This window comes from Lagenorhynchus albirostris, chromosome 11 (assembly GCF_949774975.1).
Source record: "Lagenorhynchus albirostris chromosome 11, mLagAlb1.1, whole genome shotgun sequence".
Classification (NCBI taxonomy): Eukaryota; Metazoa; Chordata; class Mammalia; order Artiodactyla; family Delphinidae; genus Lagenorhynchus; species Lagenorhynchus albirostris.
Genome location: NC_083105.1, coordinates 2,485,001 through 2,501,509, shown reverse-complemented (window position 1 = coordinate 2,501,509; position 16,509 = coordinate 2,485,001).

Here is a 16,509-nt window from a genome sequence, read left to right as displayed (position 1 = left end):
CCACTTTGACGGTCTGGCAACAGTTGTGAAATTACTAAGGTACCCACCTTTGACTCAGCAGCTCTGCTTCCAGGGATTTATTGTACAGACATTCGTATGCATATGCCAGATAATATATGGCCAGGGATATTCATGGCAGCGCAATTGACAGCAGCAAAAGAATAGGGATAAAAGGGAATGTCTGTGAACAGAGGGGACTGTTTAAATAGATTGTAATACGGCCCTACAATGAAATGCTCTGCAGTCATTAACTTATTTAAAAGAGAGAAAGAAAGAAAAAAAAAAGTACCATATTTATTGAAAAGGAAGCTCTCTCCAGTAAGTTTTAGGTGACAGAGGGGGGTGCAGGACAGTGCACCCATCCTAGAGTCTGTGTTGAAACTGAGAGCATGCCCGTGAGAGCGCTTTGCGCACATCATAGATGTCGGCAGGAAGGATGCCCTGTGAGCATCCTGTTGCTGACTGTCTCCACAGAGCGGAGTTTGGAGGCTGGAGCAGGGCTGGCGGGGATCTGCATGTGACACAAGTGAATTCCTCTGAGTGAGGGATCAAGCCCTCTTTCTCCTCAGGGGGAGGAAAGCCTTTCCCATGTTGCCTGCTCAGCCCCCCTCCAGAGCCCCCACTGATCAGCTCCAGCTCCCTCCCGCTCACCCCTGCTCTCCCTCAGCTGTGGTTCATGGCATCCTGCCGTCCACTGCTCCTCTGATGACGGCCACAGCGCAGGTCCAGTGCCCACTTAGTTGGCCAGGCTCCACAGTGTGTTTTACTAGCAACATCATCGTCTCCATTTAGTCCTTTATCACCAACCCCCTTGTAGAGATGGGCAAAATCCAGCTCAAAGACCCGAAGTCACAGGAGAATAAACGTCCTACATCAGGGTTCCACCCGGTCGTCCTGGGGCACCAGTGCCAGGCAGGTGCATAAGGTGGCCCTCCAGCTGGTGCCCTTAGGGCAGTGGGCTGGCTTTTAGCTGACCAGCCTAGTGGGAGCAGACTGCAGCCATTTCTACATCTACAGTCAGTCCCCTGTCACAATGAGAAAGCCCCAGGCCTGGGGGGTCCCCCAGTTCTGGTCAGGAAAGGAGAATGGGGGGAAGCTACCAGCTCAGAGAACAGCATGGGCCAGACCACAGAGACCAGGGTCGGCCATCCACCCTAAGGGCTGGAGATAGAGAGAAAGCTGAGGGTGGGGACCTGGGACTGTCCAGGACCTGCATCTCGGAGGGTGGGCGTGCGGGAGAGTATAGAGCCTCGAGCTGATGGACAGGGTGTGTACAGGTAGCTGACTTTACCCACCAGCTGCCTCAGGCCCGGGTGGCCCGGAAGGGGGTGCATGGACAGCTGTGAGGCCTTCCTGGGGCCTGGGCCTGTGCTCCGGGAATTCTCATGGTGAGTTAAGGCCAGGAAAGCTATGGTGCAGAGTGACCAAGGCATGGAAGACAACAGCCTGAAGCCGGGGTGTCTCACCCAGGGTCTCCATGATCCCCAAAATACATCAGCCACACTTTGGCACATGTGTGCACATTCCATCCCAATTGTGGGTGGGGGAGGTCCGCTCCAGGACCAGGGACCCTGAACGGGCAAGGAGAGTGAGGGCCAACATGGTCCCTGGGGAATCCTGGTGCTGTGTCAGCCATGTGTCCCAGGGGATGGCCACTCCTCAAGAGACCAGAACAGGCATGCAGGTGAGTCAGAGGGTGGCTTTGAGGCTGTGGGTCTGAGCCAGAGCTGCTGCTCAGCTGCTGTGTGACCTTGGCAGGGTCAGGCCCACCCATGCTGGGAGCTGGGCACCCTGTTGAGGCCCTGGCCCAGCTGGCATCTAAGGGAGGCTTACCCAGTGGGTGAAGAGCCTGGCGCAGAGGTCAGCACACAGGCTGCTCCCTGGCTGCCCTGCGGTGAGCATCTGAGCGGGGGCTGGCCTTCCTCCCCTGGATGGCAGCATCCGTCAGCAAAGCCACGGTATGGACTTCTGACAAAGCATCTTTCCCACTGACCTGCTGCTCTGCATAGCCAACTTGATTTATTTTCAGACTGGACACATTTCCACCCAGGACGGGGTCCTGGCTGCTTCTGGGAGGGCTCAGGCTGAGGACACTTGCTCTGGAGCACACGTCGGAGTCCACGAGGCTTCTCTTGGGCCGTCCCTCTGCCTGTCTGAGCCTCAAGCCACCACAGATGGGCATCTCACCCAGCCTGGTCGTTGCCCTCTCCAGCCCCGCACAGTCGTCCTTCAGGGGCAGCTGGAGCTCTCTGGGATGTTTGTGGCCATGCTAGCGGCGCCCTGGCTGGGAGCCCCGCCATGCATGGGGGCACGCCCACCTGGAAGCTGTGCACAGGCTAGCACTGCCGCAGCACCGAGACTCTGCCCTTGCACTTGCACTGCCTTCAGCCACTGCTGCAGAGACAGCGCATCCCCAGCCAGGGACCGGCAGAAGCTGCAGCTGCTGTGTGTGGTCACAGGGGCCTCCAAACCAATGAGGGAGACGGACGTGCCTCGGAAGACCCGGAGGAATTGCGGGGTCCCGGCAGTGGCACAGGCAGTGACCACTCCTCCTAACTCCTGCCTCCGCGAGGATACATGCCCCCGTGTGTCCTTCAGTTCAGAGACCTGCCTACAAGGCGGTGGGGACACGTGTCGGCAGGGAGCGCCCTGCTTCCAACCTCCCACTGCTTACCCAGCTGGACATCCTTCAGTTTGTGGAAGAGAGAGCACAGAGCACGTGTGGCCTCATTTCAACCAAAGAGCAAAACCAAAAACAAAGAGGCAAAAGGGAGGTTGTTTTATCCCCGCATCTAAACGAACACAGGGCCTCATCAGGAGGGTGATGCAGCCTGGAAATCAGGGTGGGGATGGGGTCCGGGCCGGAGCAGGGTCAGTCTGGGCTTCATGAGAGTCCACGGCTCCTGCCTGGGGGAGCAGGGACTGCGCCCCCTCCAGGCCCATGCCAGCCCCAGGCTCAGCCCTCTGAGCACCCCTGACCTGAGACCCTCAGACGGTGGCACCATTCTTGCATGCACAGCCCCTGGCCCAGACTGAGGGCTCTGGGCCATCGCCAGGTGGACAAGGTCCACCCCCCGCCCCGTACCCCAGGGTGAAAGGAGCTTAGAGATCAAAGCCTGAGTCTCTGGATGGAGGATGGAGGCGCTCAGCGGAGGGCAGTGATCTGCTCGGAGTACCCCCTCTCCTTGAGCCTGCAGCCCCTCACCCCTGGGTCTCAGTCCAGCATCAGGCTGTCCGGGCGTCTCCCTGCCTCTCAGATCCCAGGGCATGGTCCCTCCTTACTCCAGGCGCTGGGCACAGCTGCAGCTCAGCTCCATCCACAGGGACTGGAATACGGGGAGGAGGGAAGTCCCAGGCCTGGGGGACCCACAGCAGGGTCCTTCACCTGCTGGGGCCACGGGGTGAGGGTGCTGGTTTAGGAGGGAGATGTGCACACACATCTTCCCACCGTGCCAGGGTCACAGACCCGGCCCACGTCTGAAACCAGGCAGGCCTGGTGCCCCGTGTGCAGTTCTCCAACAGCACCGCCCTGTCCTGCAGATGCCTCGATGGGGCCGAGAGCAGGAGCCTGTCCACTGAGGCCTCGCCCTCCCAGCCTGACGCCCTTTGAACATCTACACCTGCCATTCTCGTGAGAAGAGAGGCCCATGGCTGGAGCGAGGACCCGTCCGGCAGGGCTTCTGCTTCCTGGGCCAGGTGTAGCCGTGAGCCTCGTGGAAATATGCTGGGAGGCGTCGGCGTGGCTGGAGCGATGGCTGCCAGGCCCACAGGGTGTGAGCCGCCAGGCCGCCATCTCCCTGCAACCTAGAGGTGCTGAGTCGTGAGATTCAATCCTTTCATCTCCCAAGAAAGGAAAAGGAGCCTCGATTCCCGGCAACCACGGAAAGGCCCCAGCTTTGCTTGTCTGCGTGGGGATTGCACGTGGTGGGTGGTGATAGCTACAGAGCTGCCCGGGCTGGCATCTCAGGGTCAGCCCTTCCCTCCAGCCACCCCTCCGAGCATCTTCGGTTCCTGGAGCTCTGTCCACGACAGCTGGGCCTACTCCGTCTTCAGCTACTGCTCTTGGTGTCCAGTGGCCGGTGCAAACCTCAGCTGTGTCCACCGCATCCTGGAGGTACTCCGCCTCCCTCCTAGCACGGGACCCCCAGGGCTTCCTGTCCCCCTACCTGCCCTCGCCGTCCTGTGTCTGCCGTGTGACCCTCCCTGGCCACTGGCAGATGACTCGGAAAGCAGCCAGCACACGCAGGACCAGAGGTAGAGGGCCCCCCACCCACGTCCCCGCCTGGCGCTGCTCCCCGAGCCCCCAGGACCTCAGCCGGCTTTGCGAAGAGGCCGTGGTCTGGGCACTGCCAGCTCAGAGTTCCTGGAGGGACAGATTCTTCCCCTGACAACGTCACTGAAGTCAGCAGCAGCCTTTCCTCCCGTAGCTGATCTCTCACAGTTATAAGACTGCACAGTCTGCCTTTACCTTATTAGGCTGTTTCTATTCTCGGCGTGCACTCAGAAAGCCACTGTGGGGCTGTCAGCTGTGGGTTGTCCCCGATGAGGATCCCGTGGGGACCGTGAGCCTCCACAGAGCTGCCTTCACCCCGGCGCTCACACTGTCATCCCCGTCGGCCTGGAGATAACCTCCCGCATCCCTCCTGCCCTGGCTGGTCCTCCGAGTCCTGCGGGGCCTGTCGGAGCCCCTGGGGCTGGTCCAGCATCGCTTGCAGGAGACCCTGGGGGCAGAGATCTGATTCTGAGGCCCAAGTGCCAGCTTTGAGGATGTGCTGGACAGCACTTTCCAGGAGATCCTGGGAGAGCCGGCCGCCCAGATCTCGGGACCTACAAGCCACATGTGGTGTTTCACCCTGAAACTGTCAGAGCTAAAGAGATTTCAGGATTCTGCTCCAACACTCTGCTTTCAGGCTCCAGCCTGAAGGCGCAGTAAGGAGGGTGGACGATGAAGAGGGTGGATGGACTCGGCCCAGCTCAGCCGCGCTTCACTAATCCAGAGCCTGTCGCTGCTTCCTTGGTCCTTAGCACACACATCTGGAGGAGCTTTGCCCTATGGAAGGTTCTGGAAGGCTGGATGAGGGCTTCTAACTGTGACTCTGACATGCGCGGAGGGGGAAGGAGGAACGTGCATTTCCGGAGGGCCCTGGGCTGTTCCCTGCAGGGTCCAGGATGCCAGCATCACCTAGGACTCTGCTCATATCTTTCTTTCTTTCTTTTTTTTTAAAATGAAATCTTGTGGGGTTTTTGGTTTGGTTGGTTTTGTTTTTTTTAATATTTATTTATTTGCTTATTTGGTTGCGCCGGGTCTTAGTTGTGGCACGTGGGCTTCTCAGTTGTGGCATGCGAACTCTTAGCTGTGGCACGCATGTGGGATCTAGCTCCCTACCAGGGATGGAACCCGGGCCCCCTGCATTGGGAGCGCAGTCTTAACCACTGCGCCACCGGGGACATCCCTCTGCTCATTTCTCAAAGTCAAGAACACCCAGTGTTCTCGTCCAGTTGAGCTCAGAGCTTGAGGGTGGGCTTTGGGCAGAGCTGGGGCACAGGTACCTCTGGGGGTCTTTGGTGAGTGACAGTGGTGACCGTGGCTGTTGTGTGTTGCACATTCACTGCCCAGGGTGTTCTGCACGTGCATGACCTTAAATCCAGTGACATTATGAGGAAAGGCTGCTCATTTCCACTCAGCCATAAGTAAGCTAAATCTCGGGAAGGTGGAATCAGACGATGCACATAAGATACTCACAGTGCCGCCTACACATCGTAAGCTCTAAAAAGGTCTCCATTAGCAAAATCATCTCCATCGTCATCTCCATCCCCTGGAGTCCTGCGTCTCCCAGGGTCCAATGGAACATCCAAAGCAAGATTCTCAGCCTGTAAAATGTGACGGCTCTCCCAACACCACCCCAACTCTTCTGGAGGGTAGCGAGTGTTTGGTGGGGCCAGCTCCCTGGGCGGGGGTGGTCCCTCAGGGGCAGCTTACTCACGCACTGTCCATGCCCTTCACCCCACTTCCTGCTGGGTTCTGTCCAAAGGCTGTGTTACCTCTTCCAAACATTTATTTCTTTTACCCCTGAGGAAAGCTCACACCTTTGCTGAGAACTACATTTATTTTTATCTGTTATTTATTCTCCTGACTCATGGAATTGCACCCTTCAAGATGCCAGTACAAAATGTTAAATAAAAATTAGTAAAAATGCATAAAATGGATGAAAGTTGTTAGGCTTCTTTTATCTCCTGAAATATGAATTTAAATACTTTCACTTTATGATCCTGAGAGAAAAAATTAAATAAAAAAGTAAGCACAGGGTCTTCCCTGGCGGCGCAGTGGTTGAGAGTCCGCCTGCTGATGCAGGGGATGCGGGTTCGTGCCCCAGTCCAGGAAGATCCCACATGCCGCAGAGTGGCTGGGCCCGTGAGCCATGGCCGCTGAGCCTGCACGTCTGGAGCGTGTGCTCCACAATGGGAGAGGCCACAACAGTGAGAGGCCCACGCACTGCAAAAAAAAAAAGGTGGTTGGATGGATTAAAGAATGGAGAGGAGATTTGGGGAAGAGAAAGTAGGATCTGAAAATCATGGATATGCAGAGAATGGCACATCTGGGAGGAAGAAGGTGAGGCCAGCTGAGACTGGATAGGTGGGCTGGGAGAGGATCTGAAGTCTTGAGAGCTTTCAACTCCATCAGAAGACTGTCAAGATTTATTGAGGGAGGCAAAGAGGGACTCGGCAGAATCTTTAGATGGAGGAGAGAGCTTGCCTGAGGCCCTACTTCCTCTGCATGCTCCACAGTGTCAGGCTCACCTGTGCCCACAGAGCTGGTGCTGAAATCACAGGGTTCACTCTAGAGCCCAGAGGACAGAAAAAGGGAGGGTTGAGTTAAGGTGCTTCTTGGGAAGCTACCTTTGGGGGAACAAGCAGTGGGGAAGGGGCGATGTCTTCACTCCGAGCCTCTCTGCGAAGAGAAACTCTCCTGCAAATGGTTCGGGTGCAGGATGGCAGGAGATAGCGATTTCTGAGCCCAAATCCAGGATCTCTTATGCTGATCCCAACCCCCATGTGAAGGCGAAATCATTTGGACTCTATGCTATTTCTGTCTCAGACTGAGCCCTATTTGAAGAGAGACAAATTGTGATAAATGATGTGCAGTTGTGTTCTCATGGGGCTGATTGCCAAGACCAAGTGAGTTTACTTGAAGGTCTCCCCAAAATGGAGCTGTATTTCTCAGGAGTAAGGAGGCAGGTGCTTCTCTGCCTCAACCCCTGCCTCTCCGATCCCGACCCCCTCAACCCCTTCCCCACTTTGGAGCAGGAGTGATGAAAACTGGAGTCGCTGTGGTCTTCATCATTGCTGCCCATACTAATTCACTCACCCCAAGTGGAGAAGGGCTGGCAGATGACACTCTAATAAGGAAACAGGTGCTTCTGTTTTAATGGGGCCGTCACAGCCACCTGCAGAGCCCAGGGCTGGAGTGCTTCCCTAACAGGAATAGAGCAGCCCAACTCTGAACTTGTAAATCATTACAGAAATTGGGCTTCAAATACGTCCCCAGAGGCTTGGGGTTTTTCTTTGCTGTGCTCCTAATAAGGAACATTCTTCCAAAGAAGTTTATATACATTAAATTTTTTTTTAATCTTAGAATCATGTGCATTCTTCTGACCCTCTGCTAGGTGAAAAATATGTTGTTAATTGTGCAATTCTGTGCCATCCACTGGGAAGTCAACACAGGGACAGGCACTTCATGATCTTTACAGAAGACTCAACACAGCTTAGATTCCAAATTGGCAAAGGTCACAAGCAAAATGTTCAACCAACCCAGCGCTGATGAACAAACCCATTCAGAGGCATTAAAAACCAAATGAAGTGTCATTGCTTTGAATGTGGTCCAAGAAGGGAAGCAAAGTCTTTTCCTCAGAGGTGTGTGGAGTAGAATGTTTTCAAATGAACACACTAGGAAGAATTTTCTACACTAAAATAATAAAAGTTGGACAAGCCTGATGACATGCATGTCTGAGGACACACCTCAACCTCCAAGACATCCCAAGGTTCTCCATGTCCACTCAGTGTCCAGAGGCTCTGAGTTCTGCTGTGTCCTATGTGCCATGTGTGGTAGGTACATGAATGAACAAACAATCAGACAATTCTAACTCTGGAGACTTATTCTTACTTGTCTCAAGCCAGAGTGGATATGAGGAATGGTTTTGAAAATATGCAGAATTCCTTGCATGCATCAGAAGGCTTCTGCTTGAAATATTGGTTTTTATCTTATTTGGAAATAATTATTCAGATAAATATTAATCTTGGATGACAAAGAAGTCAAGAAGCACGTAGAATACCAATAAGAAGGCAGATCATTTTGAACAGGTGGGAGGATTTGTACAGAATCAGAAACACATGCATGATTACTCTTCAATGGACACCCCCAATCTTTGTGCCCAAGTGCCCTAGCCAGACTGCTATCCTGACCGTGGGAACATTTTGTTCTCTCATTAAATGTTTTCTGAGCACTTGGGCTGCTCTGTTCTTGTAATTCTGCCTTGTGCAGAAGATACAGTCAATAAAACACAAGGCTGGCCCTTAAACTCGCTTGTAGACACAGGGGACAAATAAGTAACTAGACAAGTGACGTGCAGAGCAGTTGGTGTGGAGAGAGCTACGAGCACCCAGATGGGCATTCACAACTGTGCTCATCTGCTCGGGCTGCTGTGAAAACACACCAGACGCTTATTGCTCACAGTTCTGGAGCCTGGAAGACCAAGAACAAGGTGCCAGCAGGGTTGGCTTCTGATGAGAACTCTCCCCTTGGGTAGCAGGTGGCTACCTTCTCTCTGTGTCTCACATGGTATTTCCCTGGTACTGGTGCCCAGAGAGAGAGAGAGAGAAGTTCTCTAATGTCTTTTCTTATAAGGGCACCAATCCTGTGGGATCAGGACCCAACCCTCATGACCTCAATGAACATTAATTACTTTTTGAAGACCCCTTCTCCAAATATAGTCACACAGGGGTTTGGGGTTTCAACATGTGAAATTTGGAGACACAATCATTGTCTGTAACAACAACCCAGGCAGGGAGGAGCAAAGGGTGTTTGTGGAGGTAGGTTTTATAGAGGACAGTAGGGTCTCTAGGACAAAAGGCCAAGTGCAAAGACCTGGAGAGTGGAAAGAATGTCGGTGATGGAGGAAACCAGACTGAATCATGTGTGTGAGTGTGTGCGTGTGAGTGCTTGCCTGTGTGCACACGTGATCATTCTTGCAAGCACCCGGGTGCATGCGTGCATGTGTGTATGTGTACCTGTGCCTTTGTGGTGGAGGAGAGTGGGGCCTGGGGACCATTCCCAGAGTTGGGAGTTGAGGTTGGGAAGATCAGAACTGAAGAGCCACAAATGCCATACAAAGGAGGCTGGAGTTAATCTCGAAGGTAGTGATGCTCCCTTAAAGCAATTTTCTGAGAGAAGCCTGTCAAAGGAACATGCATCTGAGGAAGAGACTGCAGGATGGTGAATAGTGGAAGTAAGCGATGCGGAAAGCCAGGAGGACCAGTCCCTCAACAAGCCAGCAGGAAATTCTCATGGGTCGTTGTGAGAAGTCGTGAGATCAGCCACATGAAGAGTGAGGGCACCGGACATCCAATGACATGAGCAATAGTGTGCCAGTCACCTGTCTGCAGGTTCTTGACCTCCACAGGGTTTGGGTCCTTCAAGGGAAGGGCCAGGATACCTTTCCTCTCTGAAATCCCTATGTCTGGCACAAGGCACGTGTCCCACCATTCAGTTTTACAACTGTTCCATCTTCCTGATGAATCATACCTGTATGGCTAGGAGATGTCTTAAAATTCTATTTTAATGATTAATTAATGCACTGTAGCTCCAAAAATTACACATCATGATTATTCTCTATAATCAATATTTGTTTAGGTTTACTAATATGTTTACCATTTTTTTGCTCAACAATCCTTTAAACATCTTTTCCCTTGCCTCTGAAATAAGTATATTAGACATTTCTTTAGGGAGATAAACTATCTCACTGTTAATGATCTAGAAGTGTCTTTTACCCTCATTGCTGAATAATGGTTTCACAGGTGAAAATGCGAGTGTAACTCTTTAGAAACAGAATTCCACTCTCCTTTGGTTTCCATTGTTGCTGTTGGAATATAAGCTGTTGTTTCAAGCCATTTCCTTTCAGGTAATCTGGAGGCTTCTACAATCTTCTCCTTTTCCTCTGAATTAGGGTTCTCCATTGGTGTGTCTTGATATTAATTCATTTCTATTTATTTGCATTAGGATTTATTAAACTGTCAGGATATGATGATTTATGGTCTTAATCTGAAAAATTCTTTGCCATTATGTTCAATTTTGCTTTTTTCCATTTTTTCTTTCTCCCTTCTTTTCTCCCTTCCTTTCTTTCCTTCCTTTCCTTTTTTTCTAGAAGTCATATTTAAATGTAGATGGTTTTTCTCACTCTATCCTCTACTTCTTTCAAACAGTCATATTTCCCATATCTGAGTCTCTCTGTGTTGAATATGGGGTGGTTTATTGAGACCTACCTTGCATTCTACCTGTCTTCTGCTCAAGTACTTCAAATCTTCCATTTATCCCGTCCACTGAGAATTAAATTCAATTGATGAGATGCTTCACTGTGAAAGTTCTATTTGCTTTTCAGCTATGCCTGATCTTTTTGATTTTCTCATTCTTTTTAACATTTTTACTCAAAACTTTATTTTCTTTAAACATATCTGTTTAATATTCTTTTAAAATATTAAGCCTTGTATATATAAGTCCTCTGCCCCCCACCCATACCCTTCACTCTTGATGTGTTTTACCTGATTTTAATTATTTCTATTCTTAAACTGAGTGTTTTTGTTCTTTGAAATCCCATTGAAGTCATGGATGGTAGTTTTTGAGGGGAGTGGGTACCACCAGGGAGGGCATGTGTTTGCTTCAACCAAGCACCTGGGAGTGACAGCAACTGAGAATGATGTTAACAAATGCATCCACTTGGGACCCAGCTTCTCATTTTCAGTGGTAGCTCCTGTTTTATCCCTGGTACCTAAGGAAAATTACCTTCTGGTCTCCATTGGCATGAGGGGTGGGAAGAGTATATTCTTCGCTCGTCCACTTTCTCTATGAGGGAGTGGCATTTATTTAAGAGTCTCAGTTCAAGCCCCCCCTCTCCTGGGGCCATCCCCAGGTCTCCCTCACAACTGAGGTCTCCAGGGTCCAGGGTCATAGAATCCCTTTGAGGCAGTACAGCCATCAGCACAGCATGGATTTGTGCCATGAGGACTCCCTGTGCTTTCATGGAAGCTTGACTACACACTTAAAATGCTGTTTTAACATGTAGTTCAGCATGTTTAACCTTGAGTCGTAGGAGGTTCTCCAGGGTGGGAAACCCACCATGTGTCCCACAAAACAGTCCCCCTGTGTATTTCAGCCACATCTCAGCCACGGCTCTCTCCATGTCTGTCTACCCTCCCTATTGTCAGCCACTCAAGTACAGGGACCGTAGCTTCCCCAGCTCTGAGTCTCCTGCACCCGGCACAGGATCCTCCCCGGGGAATGATTTCATATCACGAGCATCTTCTCATCCATCATGTATTGCACCTCACAGCTCTTCTACGCTCCAGGCGTAGCAGATGTTTTCTCACTTTATCATGTGGGTAAAACCTGAGACTCAGAGATTTTTAAGTGACTTGCTTGTGATCACACAGCTCATAACTGGCTTGCTGACATCTCACATTTTTTGTCACGAGACCCTGATCACTGTCTGCGTGCTCTGCCTTCATGACAAAGCTTTATCTGTGTCCATGCAGTGTGGCGTGTTTATTTGGCTGCCTATGATGGGTTCACAATACATTGCAGACATTAGTTTTACAGCCAGAGGGGCTGTTCATTCCTCAGCACTTTTAGAGCAGAGTTGCTACCGCATTTTCCTTTAGAGGGAAAGTTCTTTGGAACGTCCTGAAAAGTTTTTGCAGGATTTGACTGAGGAGTAAAATTTGATGCGTGCCGCAGAGGATAAAATAGACCATCGTATTCAGTGGCTTCGAAAAGAGGACAGGCAATTGCTGCTCCCTCATTGACTCCAGGTCTCTGTTCAATTTCACCCTTCCCGTCAGACCTTCCCTAATGGTCTCTTTAAAACAGCAATCCAACCTTCACCCGGGTGCTCCCCACACCACTTACCATGCTCTATTTTAATCTATAGCTTCTACCGTCATCGGACATGCTGTATGTTTTGTCTGTCTCCCCCATTCGAATGTCAGTGCCACAGTGGTAGAGACACTGGCTGGATGCTTTATTAAAGTGTTTCCAACGCTGAAAAGAATGACGATGATATAATTTACAAGTATGTGGCTCATTCTTTCCATTATTTCAATTGAGACTGGTATCAGCCTTCTGAGATAAGCAAGGGAGAAGTGCAGTAAGTCCCCTACATACGAACCTTCAAGTTGTGGACTTTCAAAGGTGTGAACGTGCGTTCGCATGTCCAATCACGTAAGTTAGTTCAGAGGTCTGGCGTACATTGTCACGTACGTGCATCCTCTACAAGTGGTCGTGCTTCTGTGTACTTTACTGTACAGGACTCTATAGAGTCCAGCAGTACAGCCTCTTTATTTCAAGCCCAGGATGTCTGGAAGCAAGCGTAAAAGCAGCAGTGATGTAGCTGGTACCGCTAAGAAGCGCCACGCAATAAGAATGGAAACAAAAGTGAAAATAATTGAGAGAGTGGAGCAACAAGGGGAAGAAGAAGTAAGTGAAGAACTGAAGAGATTCCCGATGCAGGGAATGGCAAGGGGATTTTCTTGATTTGAGGAGGCGCTGTTAGTTTTTGAGGCACAGGACCTAAACATAGAACTGTACACGAAGGTTGCAACAGCTGTTCAAAATGCAATTCGGTGCTACCACGTCATCTATGATGAGAAAAAAAAGAGCTACTACCCAGACATCAGTGGATCATTTTTTCAAGAAGGTAGATAGAATTGAATCCAGCAAGGAACCAGAACCTCTTCCACCAGCGTCAGGCATGAGTGAAATTGCAGCTGGCCCTCGGTCTCCTACTGCTGAAGATCCTTCAGCTCTACCATCTCCCACCTCCTCTCCTCTCTCTCCTCCAGTCAGTAACTCTTCACTTCCCTGTTCACTTGATGCCAGCCCCTGGATGCCAGCTGTTGTACTGTACTACTGTACTTTTCAAGGCACTATACTGTAAGATTAAAAATGTTTTCTTTTTTTGGTGTGTGTTTGTTTTTTATGTATTATTTGTGTGAAAAGTATCATAAACCTATTACGGTACAGCACTATACAGCCGATTGTGTTAGTGGGTACCTAGGCTAAATTTGTTGGACTTATGAACAAATTGGGCTTACAAATGTGCTCTCAGAACAGAACTTGTTTGTATGTAGGGGACTTACTGTAAATGATGGGAATGCAAGGATGCTCAGAGAAGCCTCTGTAACTGAGAGCTCGGGACTCATGACCAAGATGGTGGCCAAACTTCACAGCAGCCAGTGACGTTTCCCAGAGTTCCCCTGCTGCCCAAGGACAGGGAAGCCAATTAGTCACTGAGTGGCTTTGGGTAATATACTGTCTTTCCTTACCTAAATGTTCCCATCTGTAACCTCTCAGGTGGTTTCCGGATCTGAGTCATTTTGAGTCACCTGGGGGGCTTCTAGACCGGTGACACGTTTTTATCAAATCCTGAACATATTTTTTATGCATTATCTCCTGTACGTACACCTGGTCTCATTCTTACACCAGATCACTTCTTCTACCCACAGTTTATACCCCACAATGTCACACACATACAGTACTCATGTGAAGCCACCTGGTAGAAGCCCTAGATTTTCTACACCACATGGTGAGGTTAAAAATAATAGTACTCACATCTCACGGTTGCCTGGTTCTGAATAGGCACTGATTGTCTAGTTTGAGCATCACAAGAACGTGAAGAGTCCCATCCAAAGGATGAGAAACCTTCTAAAAGTTGTGGGAGGACCCTCGTTAGTCAGGACCCTCTCTGATGTCCAGAGTTTCAGCACTGTGTTCCCCAAATCAAGGCCAGTTACTAATGCCACTTGTGCATTGATGGCCACCCCATGGATGTGGACAGGTTTCCGTAGCCCAAGGGCCCAAACTAAGTACCACACGACACGCAACACAAAGGTGGTCCTTGTGTTTGTTTTTCATTCTGGCAACCGAACAGAATTAATACTTTCACAATATTTGGTTTTAAGAGTACTATGGGGATTCAAAACTGTCAAAATTACCAGCCAGAATGTATCAGTATTCCTTATTTGTTCTCACCCTCCAGAATCCACATGTTCAACCTTACAGGTTTTCTCAAAACACAAACCATTTAAAATTCCCAGCCGGTAAAGGAGCCAAGAAATGACATGTCTAAAAATGAGCTGCACTATAAAAAAGAACAGAATAATGCCATTTGCAGCAACATGGATAGACCTAGAGATTATCATACTGAGTGAGGTAAGTCAGACAGAGAAGGACAAATATTATATGATATCACTTATATGTAGAATCTAAAATATGACGCAAATGAACTTATCTACAAAACAGACTCACAGACATAGAGAACAGACTTGTAGTTGCCAAGGGGGAGGGGGGCGGGAGGGATGGACTGGGAGTTTGGGGTTAATAAATGCAAACTATTATAAATAGAATGGATAAACAACAAGGTCCTACTGTAAAGCACAGGAGACTATATTCACTACCCTGTGATGAACCATAATGGAAAAGAATATAAAAAAAGAATGTATATATATGTGTGTGTGTGTGTGTGTGTGTGTGTATAACTGAATCACTTTGCTGTATAGGAGAAATTAACACAACATTGTAAATCAACTATATTTCAATAAAAAAGAAATAGATACATCTCAAAAAATGAGCTACACACACAAGTACACATGTGCACACATGTACACACACGTACACACACATACCCACACACACTCAAGTGGGTTTGGGTTTGGAGCCATGGGGTTTAGGACAGCGGGTCAGTGAGATTTATGAATTGTGACCCGGTAAGGGGCAGACCATTGGTTTATGAATTTCAGCTTTTGTGTCAGGCTGTCATGATGGAGGAGTTCACAGCATGCCCAGCTGGGCTCACATTCTCAATATTTAAGTATCATTCATAAGTTTATGAAACTGTCTGAAAATGTTCATCTCCCTGTTGATTCTAAAGATTTATTCTTCCTGTAACTTTTATTTATGTAGCTAAGTCCTGGAACTGAGACTCAGAGCAGGATTTTATTCTATTTTTGCGGGGGTGAAAGTACCTGTTAAACAAGTAGGTGTTTTCTGCGGCTCTGGGCACTGGGCTGAAGCATCTGGCTGGGCTGGGAGACATTCAAACCAGTGGTTTTCAACAATTTCACAGCAAGTACGGCTTTTGTCATTTCCTTCCGATTAATTCAGGTTTTTAAATAAAATAGTTCTGACAAAACCTGACTACTGCGTGCTGTTTCACAAGTTCCCTGTGTTTTCTTGGTCAGGGTTGTACACCTCCAGGCTGGGCCTCATGCCTCCAATATTCTATATGCTCTTTTCTTGTCTGTTTGGACTATTGGTGAACTTTGACCTCCCTAACACTCTGTGAGCTTGATTTTATCCTGGCATTTCCAGCACGTCCTTGTACGATGGCCGCCTGCTACGTGCACTCAGAAATAGCTATTGAATGAATGGGTAAAGAAGATGTGTGTGTAGGTGTATATATATACACACACACACACACACACACACACACCTACACACACACAATGGAATAATACTCAGCCATAAAAAGAATGAAATAATGACATTTGCAGCAACATAGATGGACTTAGAGATTATCTTACTAAGTGAAGTAAGTCAGACCGAGAAAGACAAATACCATATGATATCACTTATATGTGGAATCTAAAATGACACAATGAACTTATCTATGACACAACGAACTTATCTATGAAACAGAAGCAGTCTCACAGACATGGAGAACAGACATATGTTGCCAAGGGGGAGGAGGGGTGGGGGAGGGATAGACTGGGACAGTGGGGTTAGCAGATGCAAACTATTATATACAGAATAAACAATAGGGTCCTACTGTATAGTGCAGGGAACTGTATTCAATATCGTGTAATAACCTACAGTGGAAAAGAATATGAAAAAGAATATATGTGTGTATATATATATATGTATATATGTGAATCACTTTACTGTACAGCAGAAATTAACACAACATTGTACATTAACTATACTTCAATTTAGAAAGAGAGAAATATCTATTGAGCTGGAATCCAGCACATACTAGAACTCAACAAGCCTGGGAGATAATTAGGGTGGCTGTGCTGAGTCTGATCCTTCAGCTGCAGTAACTGACAACAATGGAGTGGCTACAAGACACCACTCTTTCTGGAGGATGTAGATGATTGCGGTTCCACGCCCTCAAGTCCCTGAGATCCTCACCTCTTCTGGTCCTTGACGGACCACTTGAGTTGGGAGTGGAGGCCTTTGGGAGCCAG